This window comes from Stylophora pistillata, chromosome 5 (genome assembly GCF_964205215.1).
Source record: "Stylophora pistillata chromosome 5, jaStyPist1.2, whole genome shotgun sequence".
NCBI lineage: Eukaryota > Metazoa > Cnidaria > Anthozoa > Scleractinia > Pocilloporidae > Stylophora > Stylophora pistillata.
In genome coordinates, this window is record NC_142523.1 from 22,989,120 (window position 1) to 23,005,449 (window position 16,330).

Consider the following 16,330-nt stretch of genomic DNA (forward strand, 5'->3'; position numbering starts at 1 on the left):
ATACAACCTTGTAGTTAGTGATCTTTTGGCATGCACAATGTCTGTCCACTTTTCTACAGGATAAGGGACATTCTCTTTTATATGTGCAGCTGTTGTGGAGTCTTCATCTCCGACAAAAACAGATAGTTTGACTCTAGAATTTAGGCTTTCAGTAAACAAATGGACTGCTGCCATAGGCTCCATTACCTTTGGTGATGCTGTATGATTGAGTCGACAATTGTGTTGCTTCGCTTCTTTTCCAGTTTTTCTAGCATTTGTGCAGACCCTGCAGGATTTTGTTCTCGTAGTATAATCCATAACCTTCCCATAAGTTAAACCCATCACTGCAGCTTGACCAGTTGACCAGTTATGCCCCTTTCCTTGTTTTGCCAACCCATGTCATATGATCAGGGGATATTGATGCAGCCTTGGTCATCTGCTTTTACACCTTTTTTGAAAGCAGCATTTCTATCTTCTGACATTGCAGTTTTGCAACTTTTTTTCGCTACTTGCTCTACTGCATGCCCAATTTCATTTTCTCTACTCTTGAAAGTTACCGGGTTCACAGAGGGAAAGTTTAATGTACACACTAAATAATTTAGGTGGGTTTCACCGATTCCTGTGTGTAGACACCCAAGAACAGCTCTTGAATTGACATCATGACTGAAAGGACCTCTTTGACCACTCCTGTGTTCATTGGAGGTCTTGACAACATTCTTTCTACCACATGCTGCACAGGTACCACAGTGACAAATTGGCTGAAAGTGACAATATTGATACTCGAGAAAATTTTACACTTAGTTCTGGCAGTTGGTCTTCTCTTTTGAAATAAATGAGCAAAGGTAAATTTTTTGCAAAATTAACAAAATTTTAAAAAAGCAGTAAATGCTACTTGTGGTTTATGGAAAATTTACAATGCTTCTTTGTTCCAAATTTGCCAAAAAACATTTTTTGTTGCTATCAATAGAAATACAATTGTGTGACACTTGGTATAGGGTAAGAACTTGCCCAAAAATTTATTGCTTATGAGAAGTTTTATAACGTTTTGAAGATGTACATGTTTAATCAATCACATAACTGTTTCTTGGAAACATTTTCATTTAATAGCCTCAAAGTTGTGTGTTCGTGTACTTACCATAAAACTGAGAATTCATTTTGACTTTTCTTTAGTTGTGATTTTCTTTGGGCAGACAAAAATTGTTTCTTCTTACCTGCTTTACAGTGCTGACAACATTTCAATGAACCTCTCGAAACATCTAAGTCCATAATTCTACTTCCATGTGGAATGCAATTTTCCTTCTTTGTTTGTTTCTGATTAAAATTCATTGTTCGTACGTGTTAATGGTAATTGAATATTAGGTTGTAACTGTAACCAAACGTTTGTTGGAGTTTTAAAATGAAATGTCAAAATGTTTAGGTGTAATCATGTTGACGAAACAACTTGCTATGAACTATTTGTGGTATAATACAAACATTCTATTGGAAAATTCATTACTTGATGAGGGAATTCCGCATTAAATTGCATGCAAAAACCGATATCAAGTACAATTTAAGGCCGAATTCACGAGTGAAGTAATGGATTTTTGCAATTCTGCGCTAAATACCTCGCTTCGTTAACCAATCAGAATGGTTAATGAAAAAGATTTTATTCAATGATGCGATTCAAATTGAGAACAATTTCTAGAGCAAAGAAAGACTTAAGGAAGCACTTTTCTTAAAACTTTTAGGTGAATTGCTTGGTGCCACACATAGTGAAAACAAAATTTAAACTACACCTGACTTAAACGGGTTTCTCTTTTTTTCGGTGGCGATCAATCTTCTACCATTCCATTAAAATGTAATTTCCTCTTTGCCCTCCACTCGTTTATCTCACGAGTCCTGTCCTCCACGTTTCCACTTCGAGTGGGTTTCTTTTGTGAAAACCGACCCTTTTCGTCACCCATTGGTGGTTGTTTTTCCCGTGTCAGGTGCACCTCTGCAGACACTCCAGCCGTTTTCAGTGTATCATCGCCCATAGAGCTCAAAGCGAAGCCTCCAACCATAAAAAGTGCACCGTGACCACTCTGCGACTTCGTTCGCGTTCGATCACGATCGTCTACCCTCTCTGATATCGGCGCAATAAATGCTGCGAATTGACTCCTCAGTTTAACCACGTCAAAAGAAGAGGAAAGAAGTGTATCTTCAAACACATTTTTAGGAGTTTTTAAGTGGAACGCGACTCGCGATAAAAGTCTCGTCGCCATGTTTATTTTTCTTTTTCTTTTAAATACTCGCGCGCTCGCGCCATTCGTACCCATGTTTCGTGCGCCGATAAACTATATAGAGCCACCTTAAATAGCTATCGACTCCTAATATATTTGCTTCATTACGCGTGAAGAGGGACTTTTGCTATGCGAGTGCAGCATGTGAATGATCAACAACACTTCTCGCGTAATCAAACAAACATATTGAGAGTCAATAGCTATTTAATTACAGAAATGTTTAATGAAAAGGTTTAACAGGAGGTTCATACTCTACTGGGTAAAAGCCATGGATGGTTTTCAAAGTCTTTTTCAAACACGATCAGCCGTCGAGGAAATGAGAGATTAGGGAGAGTGAATCGAACAATTTCAAACGATATCAACGTACGAAGACTCGTGAGTACATCAAAAGTAAAATTTTATTCCTATGGCCATTTGTAATTGCAATTATTTTTGGACGCTGTTCGTCGTTGGCGAACTGACATGTAAGCATTGGCGAACTGACCTCAGACGTTCGCGAATCGACCTCATACATTGGCGACCTGATGTTGGCGAATTCACACGTTGGCGAAACGACCGGCGTTCCACGCAGCCACACGAACATAAAAAAGTTCTCCTGTTAAGAACGTGTCCACGAGAGCACCGGGCAGTCGTGATACATGCCATCTCACCGATTTCAATGAAACTGTGCCAGTTAAAAGGATCTACCCCAAAACTCAAAATGGCAATCTGGTTTCTGCTTTAGTTATTTCGGGGAGATAAACCATCCCCCCGATTTTTCAAGGTTTTCACTAAAAAACCTCAAAATAGGTAAAATGTAAGAAGCTCTTATTGCAACTGTATTCAACAAATTACCGTGATGGCTTACATGCAAATTGGTACATCCTTAATAAACGTACGATACAGGTTTCAATCGATTTTATTAACGGCCTGTCAATCAACAGAGGTGAATAAATTAGTGTGTTTTCACGCTTTTCGATTCACTCAAATATTTGGTAACTTTGAGGTCTAATATCTCTCCTTGCCAGAAAGCTACAACACTAATTTAAACGCCCCTTTCTCGTCCATTAGTTCATCTCTGAAAATCACTAAAACAATCTTTGGGCACTGCCATATTTATGTCTGGAATGCCTTTTGAAATCTGCCACTGCGAAAGCTTCTCTCAACTACACCTTTCACGCAATTATAGCTGTTGGCAGTTATTTAGGCAAGTATGCCATCTTTTTATAGCTCGTTAAACAAGATAATTAAGCAAGGAAGCTACAAAATGTAGGCAAATTTCCAGATTCTTGGTAGAGATTGGAAATTTCAAGTTTAAAGAGAAGCATGTAGGCGAATTATTGATGGAACAATCGTACCATTTCTCCCTTCAGTCGTTTCTTTTGAAGATTTACTAAAAGCAGGCAAATATGGCTTTCTTACGGCAAAAAACATTTATTAGTCTTTGATTTGATTGTTTATCATCACAGTTTACAACAGGAGAGGAGAATTTAAAGTCACATGCCGCATAGTTGTTGACATACAAGTTACTGTTTGTAGCACAGACGAGAAGCTGTGCCTTCTTGCTTGAAAGGAAATCTCAGTAACTATGTTAAATCAAGAAACTGCGCTATTATTCCAGAAAATAAAACAAGAATGGTGTTATCGTTGTCACTTACTACTATGGAACATTTCCACGCAGAACTTGGCCGAACTAAATATCTGTGGCGTGACTTGGAAACGTTTCGTTGGGATATGAATTATTTAAGGGCCCTTTAAGCGCGTTGTTCACACTGTCTACCAAGGACCAACTTTCAAAAATTCTGCCGATCTCTTTCCTATTTGCTTGCTTATTGATCAAGAAAAATAGCTGGGTTTTTCTTAAAATATGCTGTAACTACATGAATAAAATATCAATCTCTCTCGAGCTCGATCTTAAATTGCGCGACTTAGAGAAGACCGCATTATTAGTATGATCAGTAGACTCCGTGCAAGTTTCCATTAAAGTTGGGTAATAATGAAAAAAATTCCAAAAATATCCAGTTGTTTTCGGAAGCATGACAATAAATTTGAACATTAGCCACGATTTAAAAAGGAACATGCACACCTCTAAACTAAGTAGAAAATGTTCCTCTCTTCTCTACTTTTTGAGACAACTCAAGAGATCAGGAGTTGCACCAAGCGAACTTGTGCAATTCTATGTGACATGTATTAGGCCCGTCTTGGAATACGCAAGTCCTGTCTTCCACCGTTCTCTACCAAACTACATCAGCGAAGATTTGGAACGGATCCAAAGAAGGGCACTCAGAATCATCTATCCTGACCTGTCATATAGTGTAGCACTAGAAACAGCTGGCCTACCGAAACTTCACGAGAGGAGGGAAAAAAATTTCAACCAATCTGTTTGACGAGATAGTCCGTAGCCCCACCCATAGACTCCACAACCTCCTCCCCCAAAGAAAGAGTTGTAGATACGCGCTAAGGCGCAAAAGTGATTTCACTCTCCCCATATGCAAAACCGAGCGCTTGAAGAACAGTTTTATTTTTAGCCATATTTATAAGATGTAGATAATTTTCCTTCTTTCTTAACGACGAAGTTGTAATATTGTATACGTTCTTGTTACCATCTGTATTTGTAAATATTCCGTAATTCAGCCTATGGCTGCAAGGTGTTTATAATAAAGTATCTATCTATCTATCTATCTATTCAAAAATCGAGACGCAAAGGTCCGCATTTTTAGTAACTTAATGGTAGCTGTGCCCTACCCTGCGGTTTTCTGCTAAATTTCGCCACTTCACATCTGCTAAAAAGCTACGAAAATTGATTCAGATGTGGACTTCTAGAGAATCTGAATGGGGCTAGCTGTAAGCTAAAAAATGGCTATAAATTCTCATGATTAGCTGAGCTCTTTTTGCTTGCAAATTAAACAACGAATTATAATGCGCAATTAATAAAAAACCTACTTCCGACAGCTGGCAAATGAAAGACTGACAAGTGAATAATCTAAATTTCAAGGTCTCACCTTATCTTCTACCTTGTTTAGTCAGTTTTGACGTCTAAGGCTAGATCATCCGCATCAGATCTCCTCGTCCTCAGTCATGCTTGCAGTGGAGGACCTCTGTAGTAAACCAGCTCCGGTTAGGGTAGATAGTCGGCTGAAGTATCGACCGCTATGCTGCTCAGCCAACCACTCAGACTTAGAGAACATTTTCTGGCCAGTATCATCTCTTAAACTCTTCATTTGGGAAGCCACATCTGAAACTGTTGCCTTTTTAACAGCTTCCTCCCCTGCGCAGAACACATCTACGAGATAATTCTTTGCTTTCTGAGAGAAGGCCCTCCTGAGATTGTTCGTCCGGATCTTTGGGTGAGGATCTTTGCATGCTAGAAGCCAACACCTGCGGAATGGACTGCCTCATATCCACTTTCTCTTGATCGTGTCGTTGGCGGATTCTTTTGTCAGCCTCACCAGGTGTTTGCCGATGTGAAGGTGCTTTTGGAGGGCAGTGAACTACTGAAACACCTTGATACACCCTTCCTCTTGACAGGCAAATCCTAGCTTTTTTCTTCTGTCTGCGACAGCCCGTCGGCACAGACAGGAGAAGAAAGCTAAGATTCGGTAGTTCTCGTAATGGCCCAGGTTCAGACATCTGCGCAGGATTCAGATAACTAATTGCTTCTACATAATTTGAATATATCAACAAAGTTGAGATGGTAAATTGGCCTCCGTTACGATTATAAAAGCTGACGTTTCGAGCGTTAGCCCTTCGTCGGAGCGAATATAGGGGAATTGTGTGTGCTTTTGAAGGCAGAAAATGGAGCTACGTGATTGGTGGGAACATGGCAACGAGAAAAACACGAATGAATTAGTGGAATGAAAAGCGTTCGTTGATACCTGTGGGATTTAGACTGCTGGTTTGAAAGATGAGCTTTTGTTCAAGAGTTTTTCGGCTTTCCGCGCTACCTAAGTGTAAGTAAAGACCGCAGATTGCCATGTGTTGCTTAGAATTGTTAGGTAAATTAAAATGTCTAGCGACTGGTTTCGATGTGTCCTTGTCATTCCTCTCCACTTCGCGAAGGTGTTCTCGGAATCGGTCACTTAGTCTTTTGAATAAAGCTGACGTTTCGAGCGTTAGCCCTTCGTCGGAGCGAATAGAGGAATTGTGGGTTCACGGTGTGTGCTTTTGAGGGCAGAAAATGGAGCTACGTTATTGGTGGGAACATGGCAACGAGAAAAACAGGAATGAATTACTGGACTGGAAAAGCGTTCGTTGATCCCTGTAGGATTTAGACTGCCGGTTTGAAAGATGAGCTTTTGTTCAAGATTTTTACGGCTTTTCCGTGCTACCTAAGTGTAAGGAAAGACCGCAGATTGCCACATGTTTCTTAGAATGATTAGGTAAATTAAAATGCCTAGCGACTGGATTCGATGTGTCCTTGTCATTCCTTTCCACGTCTCGAAGGTGTTCTCGGAATCGGTCACCTAGTCTTCTGCCTGTTTCGTCGATGTATATCTTTTCGCAATAAGTGCAAGTTATGCAATAGATTACATTGGCGGAGGTGCACGTGAAGTGATCGGTGATCTTAATGCATCGTTTAGGTCCCGATATTTTATCAGTGTTGTGAATGAAAGGACACGTTTTGCATCGTGCACGAGCGCATTCCTCTATTCCTCCACAATTCCTCTATTCCTCTATTCCTCTTTTCGCTCCGACGAAGGGCTAACGTTCGAAAAGTCAGCTTTTGTAGTGGTTACGGTGGCCAATTTACCATTTCAACTTTGTTGATATATCCAAATCACTTAGTCTTTTGCCTGTTTCGCCGATGTATATCTTTTTTGCAATAGGTACAAGTTATGCAATAGATTACATTGGCGGAGGTGGACGTAAAGTGATCGGTGATCTTAATGGGTCGTTTGGGTCCCGATATTTTCTCAGCGTTGTGAATGAAAGGACACGTTTTGCATCGTGCACGAGCGCATTTAAAAGTGCCTGGTTGGTCATTAGTCTGAAAAGAACTTCTGACCAAAAAACTTCCTGTTTTTGTCGCGTTTGAATGAAATGAGTGGAGGCTGCGAAAAGATAGTGCTTGTCTCTGGATCGTTTTGAAGTAATATAAAGTTTTTAAGAATGATCGATTTAACTGAGTGGTTGTGAGGGTGAAACGTGAGAGTGAATGGAATGCGGTCGGAATCTTCCTTTTGTGACGTTTGTAGTGCTGAATGTCGATCAATAAGTTGGGCGCGGTGGTAACCCGCTTGAACGACAGAATCAGGGTAACCACGTTTATCAAAAAACTGGCACATTGACTCTGATTTGTGGTGGAAATCAGAATCATCACTACATAAACGACGAAGTCTTAGAAACTGAAAAAAAGGAATGGTGTTCAAAGACGAATACAACAAGTAATTATTTGAGTCTGTAGGTTTGTAATACACACTAGTGCATAAACCGTTCCCTTCAATTGAAACTTTGATGTCTAAAAAGGTTAAAGAATTGTCAGAAATTTCCCAGGTATATTTCAGAGCCGAGTGAAAATAATTGACTGCGGTTATGAATTGAGTCAGCTCCTCTCTGGTAGAGGAGGTGGCGCCGATACAGTCGTCGATGTAGCGACCGTAGAGTTCAGGTTTGGAGCCGTTGTATTGGCTGAGAAATTGGTGTTCGACAAAACCTACAAAAAGATTGGCATAGCTAGGTCCCATTTTGGTACCCATGGCTACACCATTGGTTTGTTTGAAAAAGTTGTCCCCGAATGAAAAACAATTGAGTGTGAGCACTAGTTCGGCTAAGCGTAGTAAATGGTAAATTGGTAGTAGATTTAGGATCCTTAACAGTTCGTTGATCAAAAAGATGTTTAAGGGCCAGAAGACCTTCCCTATTAGGAATGACAGTGTAAAGAGACGTAATATGCGAAATATCCGTTATATCGCAGCCTCCACTCATTTCATTCAAACGCGACAAAAACATAGGAAATTTTTTGGTCACAAGTTCTTTTAAGACTAATGACCAACGAAACACTTTTAAATGCGCTCGTGCACGATGCAAAACGTGTCCTTTCATTCACGACACTGTGAAATTATCGGGACCCAAGCGATCCATTAAGATCACCGAACACTTTACGTCCACCTCCGCCAATGTAATCTATTGCATAACTTGCACTTATTGCAAAAAGATTTACATCGGCGAAACAGGCAGAAGACTAAGTGACCGATTCCGAGAACACCTTCGTGACGTGGAGAGGAATGACAAGGACACATCAAAACCAGTCGCTAGTTATTTTAATTTACCTAACAATTTTAAGCAACACATGGCAATCTGCGGTCTTTCCTTACACTTAGGTAGCGCGGAAAGCCGGAAAACTCTTGAACAAAAGCTCCTCTTTCAAACTGGCAGTCTAAATCCTACAGGTATCAACGAACGTTTTTCATTCCACTAATTCATTCGTGTTTTTCTCGTTGCCATGTTCCCACCAAGCAGGTAACTCCTTTTTCTGCCGTTAAAAGCACTCACAACCCACAATTCTCCTATTCGCTCCGACGAAGGGCTAACGCTCGAAACGTCAGCTTTTATAATCGTAACGGTGGCCAATTTACCATTTCAACTTTGTTGATATATTCAAATTATTGCATTACCCCCACCGACGTAGCCCCAAACAGTTTCTTTGGAAACTAACAGCCTTAATTAATTGCTTCTAAGTTTGAGTTGCTGAAGGTTTCAATTGTGACGAGCCTAGTGGAGCCTTGGCGTGTTTTAAACCGAGCCAGCTGGTCTGCGCTATAAAACTCTCCACCTCCAATATCATAAGCACGCCACATTCTCAAGCTTCTATTCTCGTGCGAGAAGTTATTCAATACCTGTACGCCGGTCATGGTACGCTGTTGGTCATTGCTTGTGCGGATGGCTAAACTTGACACACTGTTGCTTAGCAGCCCTTGACTCCACCCGGCTTAAGAGCAAGATGACAGTTTTATTTGTTTTTGTTTTTCTTTTTTTGTTTTTGTTCTTTTTAACCGAATTTTTTTTTTTGAATGATAAATTAGCAGGCATGCTTGATTTAATCTCCTACGCGTTCCGTCTGACAATAGCAGACTTCATCAAGGAGTTTTTACAAGTTTGGTAAACCTTAATTAATTATCTATATATCTATTTTCGACCTGTGCGCATAGTGTGAAGCAAGGGTTAAGGTGTCCCCGAAATGTTGTGCATCAGTGACATCTTTTGGACGTTACATGCATGATTAGTTGATGTTTTTGGAGGTCACAGACTTGGTGAAGCAAACGGAAGGCATCCACAACGACGCAAGAATTGCCTAAGGTGCTGTACGTGCGTGAAATTTTCAGACGTTACATGAATGTGTATGGGTGTTTTTGGGGCCACGATAGCATCTCAAACACATCACGTACTCGTATATGTGACGCGTCTAGTTTATCATTCCCAAAAGTTTCCTCCAAAATAATCTTGGCTGCATTATGGTGTTAAAAAAGCAGCGGAAGTTTATGTTGCTGGCTAATTTGTAGCATACAGAAATGTCTTAAATGAGACCTAAACACCTGAGCCCGACACTGCGCAACGAAACCCCCAAGAGTGCCATATATCATCTGGCTTTCACATTCACACAGGAAAGGCCATAACATTCAGGGAAAATAATAGACGGGTTCACGCTCTTGAGTGCATGCTGGGTAATTAGGGCAAGCAAATCCGAAATGGCGGATACGCTCAGCTTCACTCTTTTGCTTGATCTGAATACTTAGTGAATATCGGCTTTGTTTCAGAACTTGTTGCAAACTTTAGTATCCACAGTTCAAGATAAAAGTCACAGTTACATTTTGAGCTCTGTATTTTCGATTTTAATGCGTCAAAAAATAAGATATATAATGGTTAACTACCGATGTTGTGTTGGAGGTTGTAACAACGACTCAAGATATCCAGACAAGATCTTGAGACGGTCACATGTCGAAACTCTTCGCTGGAATTTTTTTCCGAAGGATCCAAAGAAAAGAGCCAAATGGATTTCCAGCATATCCAAAGGACTTGTTGGATTCGAGCCCGGCAGCTACAAGAGTGTTTGTTCGAATCACTTTCAATATAGAAAGCCAACGTACTCCTCACCAACTCCAACTTCGTATATGGTGCCAAGTGACTCTAACAAACCTTCACCCAAGAAAAGAAAGCTTGTGGTAAGACACGAAGTTGGCTCTACTACTGGGGCATCCAATAACTCAAGCTTCAAAGAAGAAGGGACTCAATGCTTGATAATAAATCCGCTAACATACGGAAGTATGAAGTTTGCTGATTTAACAACAGAGCAAGATGTCCAGCGTTTTACTGGATTCCCTAACGTAGAAACATTTCAATTGATATTTAACACACTTTTTGAAAAAACCATGTGTATGCACTACTGGAAAGGAGACAAAAAAAGTGCTTTGAAGGACACCACAAAGCCCAGGTAAAATAATGTACAGAGAGCTCTAACCTTGGAGCAAGAGGCTTTGCTAACTATGATGCGAATCAAGCTAGGACTCTATGTATTTGATTTGGCTTTAAGGTTCAAATTTTCCGAGGTTTCTGTCAGCTCTGTCTTTACCACTTGGGTTAAACTGACGTCTAAATAATTAAAGTGGATCATATCCTGGCCAGATAGGCATTTAATTCAAAGAAATATGCGTGATATATTTCTACGATATTACAGAAAGTGTAGAGTCATCATTGACTGCACAGAACTATTCACTGAAACTCCTTCAAGCTTAGAGAATGCGGCAATGTGTTGGTCAAATTACAAACAACACTACACTTTAAAGTTTACCGATAGGGGTAACACCAAATGGCCACATATCATTTGTCTCTGAGACCTTCAGTGGGAGGTCATCTGATGTTTTTATTGTAGAAAACAGTGGTTTCTTAAACTATCTTCAGCCACATGACCAATTTATGGTAGACAGGGGATTCAAGATTCATGACCGGTTAGCATACTACCAATGTTCTCTAACAATTCCACCCACCAAGCATTCCAATCTCAAGATGTCAGGTGCTGATGTTAGGAACACATTACTTATTGTTAATGTACGGATTTATGTCGAGCAGGCTATCAAGTGAATTAAAGACTTTGCTATTTTAAAGATGAAATAAACAATGTTTGGCTGTGTAGCCGCGTGATGCGGTTCCAGTCAATACCCACTAATTGACCTTTGCTCACCATAGAGTCTCCTGTAGCTCAGTGGATAGAGCATCCGACTAGATCACGGAGGGTCGTGGGTTCAAATCCCATCTGGAAACTCGGTTTGCTATTTTAAAGCAAGAAATTTTCATTAGCAATCTTTCCCATTTGGATGACATAATCATCATTTGTGCAGCAATATGTAATATGAAAAAGCCTTTGAGTACATAGATTTTATTTCATCAATTATGTTTGCATTTTGAACCAGTCCAAAATGTTCCCATTCAATTTTCTCATAGTTTATAAGCTATGGTAGTCAAGTTTATTTACACATCTTCTAAAATACAATTCCTTTATGGAATTACACAAACATGCTGGTATGTAGCTACAATAATGTTCAAACAATAACTTTGAAACTTTAGTAATACTAAATACTATAATGTTTCGGTTTCATCCGCACTATTTTGCACTATTTAGTACTTTGTTGGGGTCATATTGCTTCCACTCTATAATTTTAATCATTATCTAGTGCTTGTTCATTGCAAAATCTACAAATGAATGTTGATTCTTGTTCAAAATTTGAGCAGGCCCAGTAAAACCATAGCATACAACATTCACACTGAACACTGTTTTCATCATCACACTCAATTTCATCTCGCTCAAGACAGGGTTTTTCACAGACAGCACAATAATAAATAGGCCTAGTACCTAGCAACACCCTAGCAACATAAGTCTCGAAAAAAATTGTCAGATTTGGTATGATATCTTGCCACAGTTTTAAATCAAACTCAATAATCTCAATATGAGCACCACTAAGTGGAGTCCAAACACCAAAAAAGGTCTTAGGACATCCTGTTAGGGCCATTTGTCCTTGTATCTGGTAATAATAACTGTGGGTTCTCTTGAGCATGATATTCCCATTCACTAGTTGTAGATATGTTGTATTGTTCCAATGCTCATCTAATTTCATGTCTGCAAGTGAGTATGGACATTTATACTCAATACAAGAATGACCACAGCAGTCGGAGTGAAAAATACCATCTGGGGTAGCTCCCACAAAAGGGTAAGTTTTAGATATAAACAAGCCACAAGTCTGAAGCTCTGCATTCTTGTGTTTTTTGGATTCTTGTGCAAAGAATGATGCAGCAGCATCTCTCTCATGTTCTCTTCCCCATTCAATGGCAAGTATCAGTGACAGATCGGTACAATATAAAATTCGCTCAAGAAGGGGTGTTACTTTGCAATTTGGATTTCTTTTTCTAAGAATTGTCTTTGTCTTTGTGTATACTTCATGAAAATGAGATGCAGTTATTATACCTTTTCTTTGCTCTTTCCATATGCTAGAGTTAGCCTGATCCCTTGAGGCCTTTTCTAATTCTTTAATGCTACTGTCATTGAAAGATAACTGCTCCAGAAATAGACCAATTTCGATATATTTCAACGTGAGAGACTGGTAGAGAAAATTCAACACCCAAGCGAGGTTCCGGGGAACAAAATTCATTCGAATCGAGCTTTGGTTGTTCACATCTTCGAGCAGAAACTGCTGTCTTGGGTTATCGTTTTTCTAGTGTAAATTCGTATTTTCTTCGAGTAAAAAGTGAATCGAAGTAATCATCGTTGTCATGGCCACGTCGGAAAAAAAAGGTGAGATCAATAATCTACAATACTTTCAGCGTCAAAAGTTGCCGTGGTTGCGAACCTTCCTTCAAGGAAGAGGGATACAAACATCCTCGGAGGGAAAGTGTAAAAGAAAGGCCAAGTTGGTTGAGCTTGAGTTTAATGCTCATTCACTTTACACTTTACACTTTATTTTTCTTTTTCTTACAAAATAATTTAGATTATGTTGACCCGCAGATAGCAAATTTGCTATTCGAGGCGGGTCAATCATCAACAAACATTATTTACAATATATAAAGAAAATTAAAAACTAAATAATTAGATATTGTTAAATTATAAAAAGAAGCATAGCTGGCAAATACATCAATAGTTGTTCAATAAAGTATAGAAGCAAATACATTAGTACTGAAAGCAATCGGATCAATTTGTTTTAATTATGCAGTCCTTAAGTTTAGAGGAGATCTTTTCAACATCAAGATAAGAATCTTCATTATCTAGTATCTGAAATAAAGACGTTTTAATTTGTTTATTAAAGGAATGTTTTGATAACGTTTTGAATTCTTTCGGTATCTTATTCCAAATTTTGACACCAACACGCGAGAAAGCCTTTTTTTGTAGGTTAAGTCTAGAGTACTTTGTACTAAAGAGCTGCGATTTGGATGATCGAGTATTGTAGGTATGAATATGAGATGTTTTAGTAAATAGTTTCAAAATATTAATGGGAGCCCTCTGGTTGTGCACGTCAAACATAAGTTTACTTACGGCTTCATAATATAGGAACGTAACAGGCAGAATTTTTGCTTTGGCAAATAAAGGGATGGCATGCTCTCTTCGATCGGTGAAATAGATTAAGCGCAAAACTCGCTTTTGAAGAACTAAAATCTTGTTTAAATAAGCATTTGACGCATTGCCCCAGGCAAGGAGTCCATAAGTTATATAAGGTAGAATTAATGAATTGTAAATATTTACAAGGATAGTAGAGGGAACGAAGTACCTCAGCTTTGCAATCATCCCTATTGTTTTACTTATTTTTACGATAACAGAGTCAACATGGTTTTTCCATGACAAATTTTGATCAATTAAAACGCCTAGATATTTGATATAACTTTTTTGCTCTAAACTAACTCTTCGGTTTGTCTCACAATCTAAAATACCTATTTGTGGAGAAAAATGCATTTTTTTCTGATGAGGACGAAAAATTAAGAAATTTGATTTTTTTGTATTCAATGTCAACCTGTTTGTAGTTAACCAGTCATGTACGTTATTCAACTCTACATTAACCGTTTGCTCGATCGCCTTAAGATTCTTATCAGCATAAAGTATATTAGTATCATCCGCAAAGAGATAAAATTTTAGTTTATCAGAACAAAGGTGAATGTCATTTATGTAAAGTAAAAATAGAAGAGGTCCAAGGACTGATCCCTGGGGGACACCACAGGGGGAGATAAGTTTTGTTGATAAATGCTCTCCAATCTGAATTGTTTGTGTTCTATTTTTTAAATATGATTGAAACCAGTCATTTATCAATCCACGGAAACCGTAAAAGTTCAATTTATCGAGTAAAATTTCATGATTGACCGTATCAAATGCCTTTTTCAGGTCAATAAAGACACCGCATGAGAAGTACCGTTTATCCATATTACGTAGTATATCTTCGACAATATCAAGTACTGCATGCTCTGTGGAATGTGACTTGCGAAAGCCATACTGTGAGGAGTACAATAGGTTGTTTTTGTCAATAAATTCCTTCATCCGGAAGTACAAAAGTTTTTCAAAAATCCTATTAAAATTAGACAAAAGAGATATTGGTCGATAGTTTGAAGGGTCGGTCTCGTCGTCACTTTTATATATTGGCGTTATTTTAGAAATCTTAAGTTTTGAAGGATAGACACCAAGGATAACAGATAAATTGAAAATATAAGAAAGAACTGGAGATATGATATTGCAAGAAGATTTAAGCAGTTGTGTAGGGCAGGAGTATAAGCCACAGGATTTATTATTTGGTAGGGATAATATTTCCTGTTTAACTTCTTCTGGTGTAATGGGTTTGAAAAAGAAGGAAGAATCAGGTGATTTCAATTTACCAAGATAACTCATATAGTTATCTTTCTTTGGCAATTTACTTGCTAGTAAATTACCAACATTTGCAAAATGCTTATTTAGAATATTTGGTAATCTGGAAGGATTTTGTGTTATTTGATTGTTATTGCTTGGGTCTTTCAGCTTCGTTAACACTCTGCTTTTTGTCCTTTGGTTATTTATTAATTCATTTATTACTTTCCACGTCTTTTTCATATTATTTGTATTTTTCTCAAAGAAATCATAGTAATAACGTTTTTTACTCAAACGAATAAGGTTTGTAATTTTATTTCTATAATATTTATATTTACTATGTATTCCATTAACATATAGCTTGTTCTTTATTTTTATTGATGTCCTTATTCCTTTTGTTATCCACGGTTTTGCAAGTTGTTTAATTTTACGTTTGGATAAAATTTTAACAGGCGCATGGTTATTCACGACTGAATTTAATTTTCTGTAGAAAGATGAGAATAGTTCATCAATATTATTTGTTTTTGAGGCAATAATAACATCCCAGTCGATCGCGGACAAATCATTTTTAAATTCCTCATAGGAGAATTGAGAGAAGTCGCGTTTTTTAATTGTTTTCTTGATAGGTTTGTCTCGCTTAGATTTCAAAATACAAAATTGAGAAAAATGATCAGAGACATCGGTAATAATGTTTCCACTAATTAGAACTTGATCAGGATTATTAACGAAAATATTATCAATAAGAGAGGCTGAGTTATTACGTACGCGTGTTGGTTTGTCAATAGTTGGAACAAGATAAAAACTTTGTAGGGCCAGTAGGAAATCCTGACTATATGAAGATGATTCCGTCTTTAAAAGACATGGGTTAAAGTCACCTATTAAATAAAGTGTTTTCCCAGTGGAAGCCAGCTTTTCGATTGTATCATTAAAATATTCAATGAATTGATCTGGGGAGTTGTGTTGACGATAAATTATTCCACATATGACATTTTTTTGTTTCTCATGGGAAATTTCTATCCACAATGCTTGAAACGCCTCGCAAGAGACCCTTTCAAGCACTGTGTAATTAAGGTCTTCATTGATAAAAAGCGCGACGCCTCCTGACGCCAATGATGTGGCTACGTATTCAAAAGTGTAACCTGGAATTTCAAAGCTAATATTAACAGTCGTTTTAGTTATTTTCGTTTCTGTAAGTCCAATAATATCAAACTTAAAATCCATTTCTGATAAGTAGTTGGTTTGGAGTTTTTCGAGATTGTGATTTAAACTGATGATATTGTTATGAAAAATCGAAAAGCTCGTTTCC

The 16,330-nt window shown here is 38.2% G+C and overlaps 2 pseudogenes; both read right to left on the reverse strand.

The window, feature by feature from the left end:
• Positions 1–1,073, reverse strand: part of LOC148730873 (uncharacterized) — a 2,628-nt pseudogene extending 1,555 nt beyond the window's left edge.
• Positions 1,074–1,110: 37 nt separating this feature from the next.
• On the reverse strand, positions 1,111–2,266 carry LOC148730874 (uncharacterized; annotated as a pseudogene).
• Positions 2,267–16,330: the final 14,064 nt, after the last annotated feature.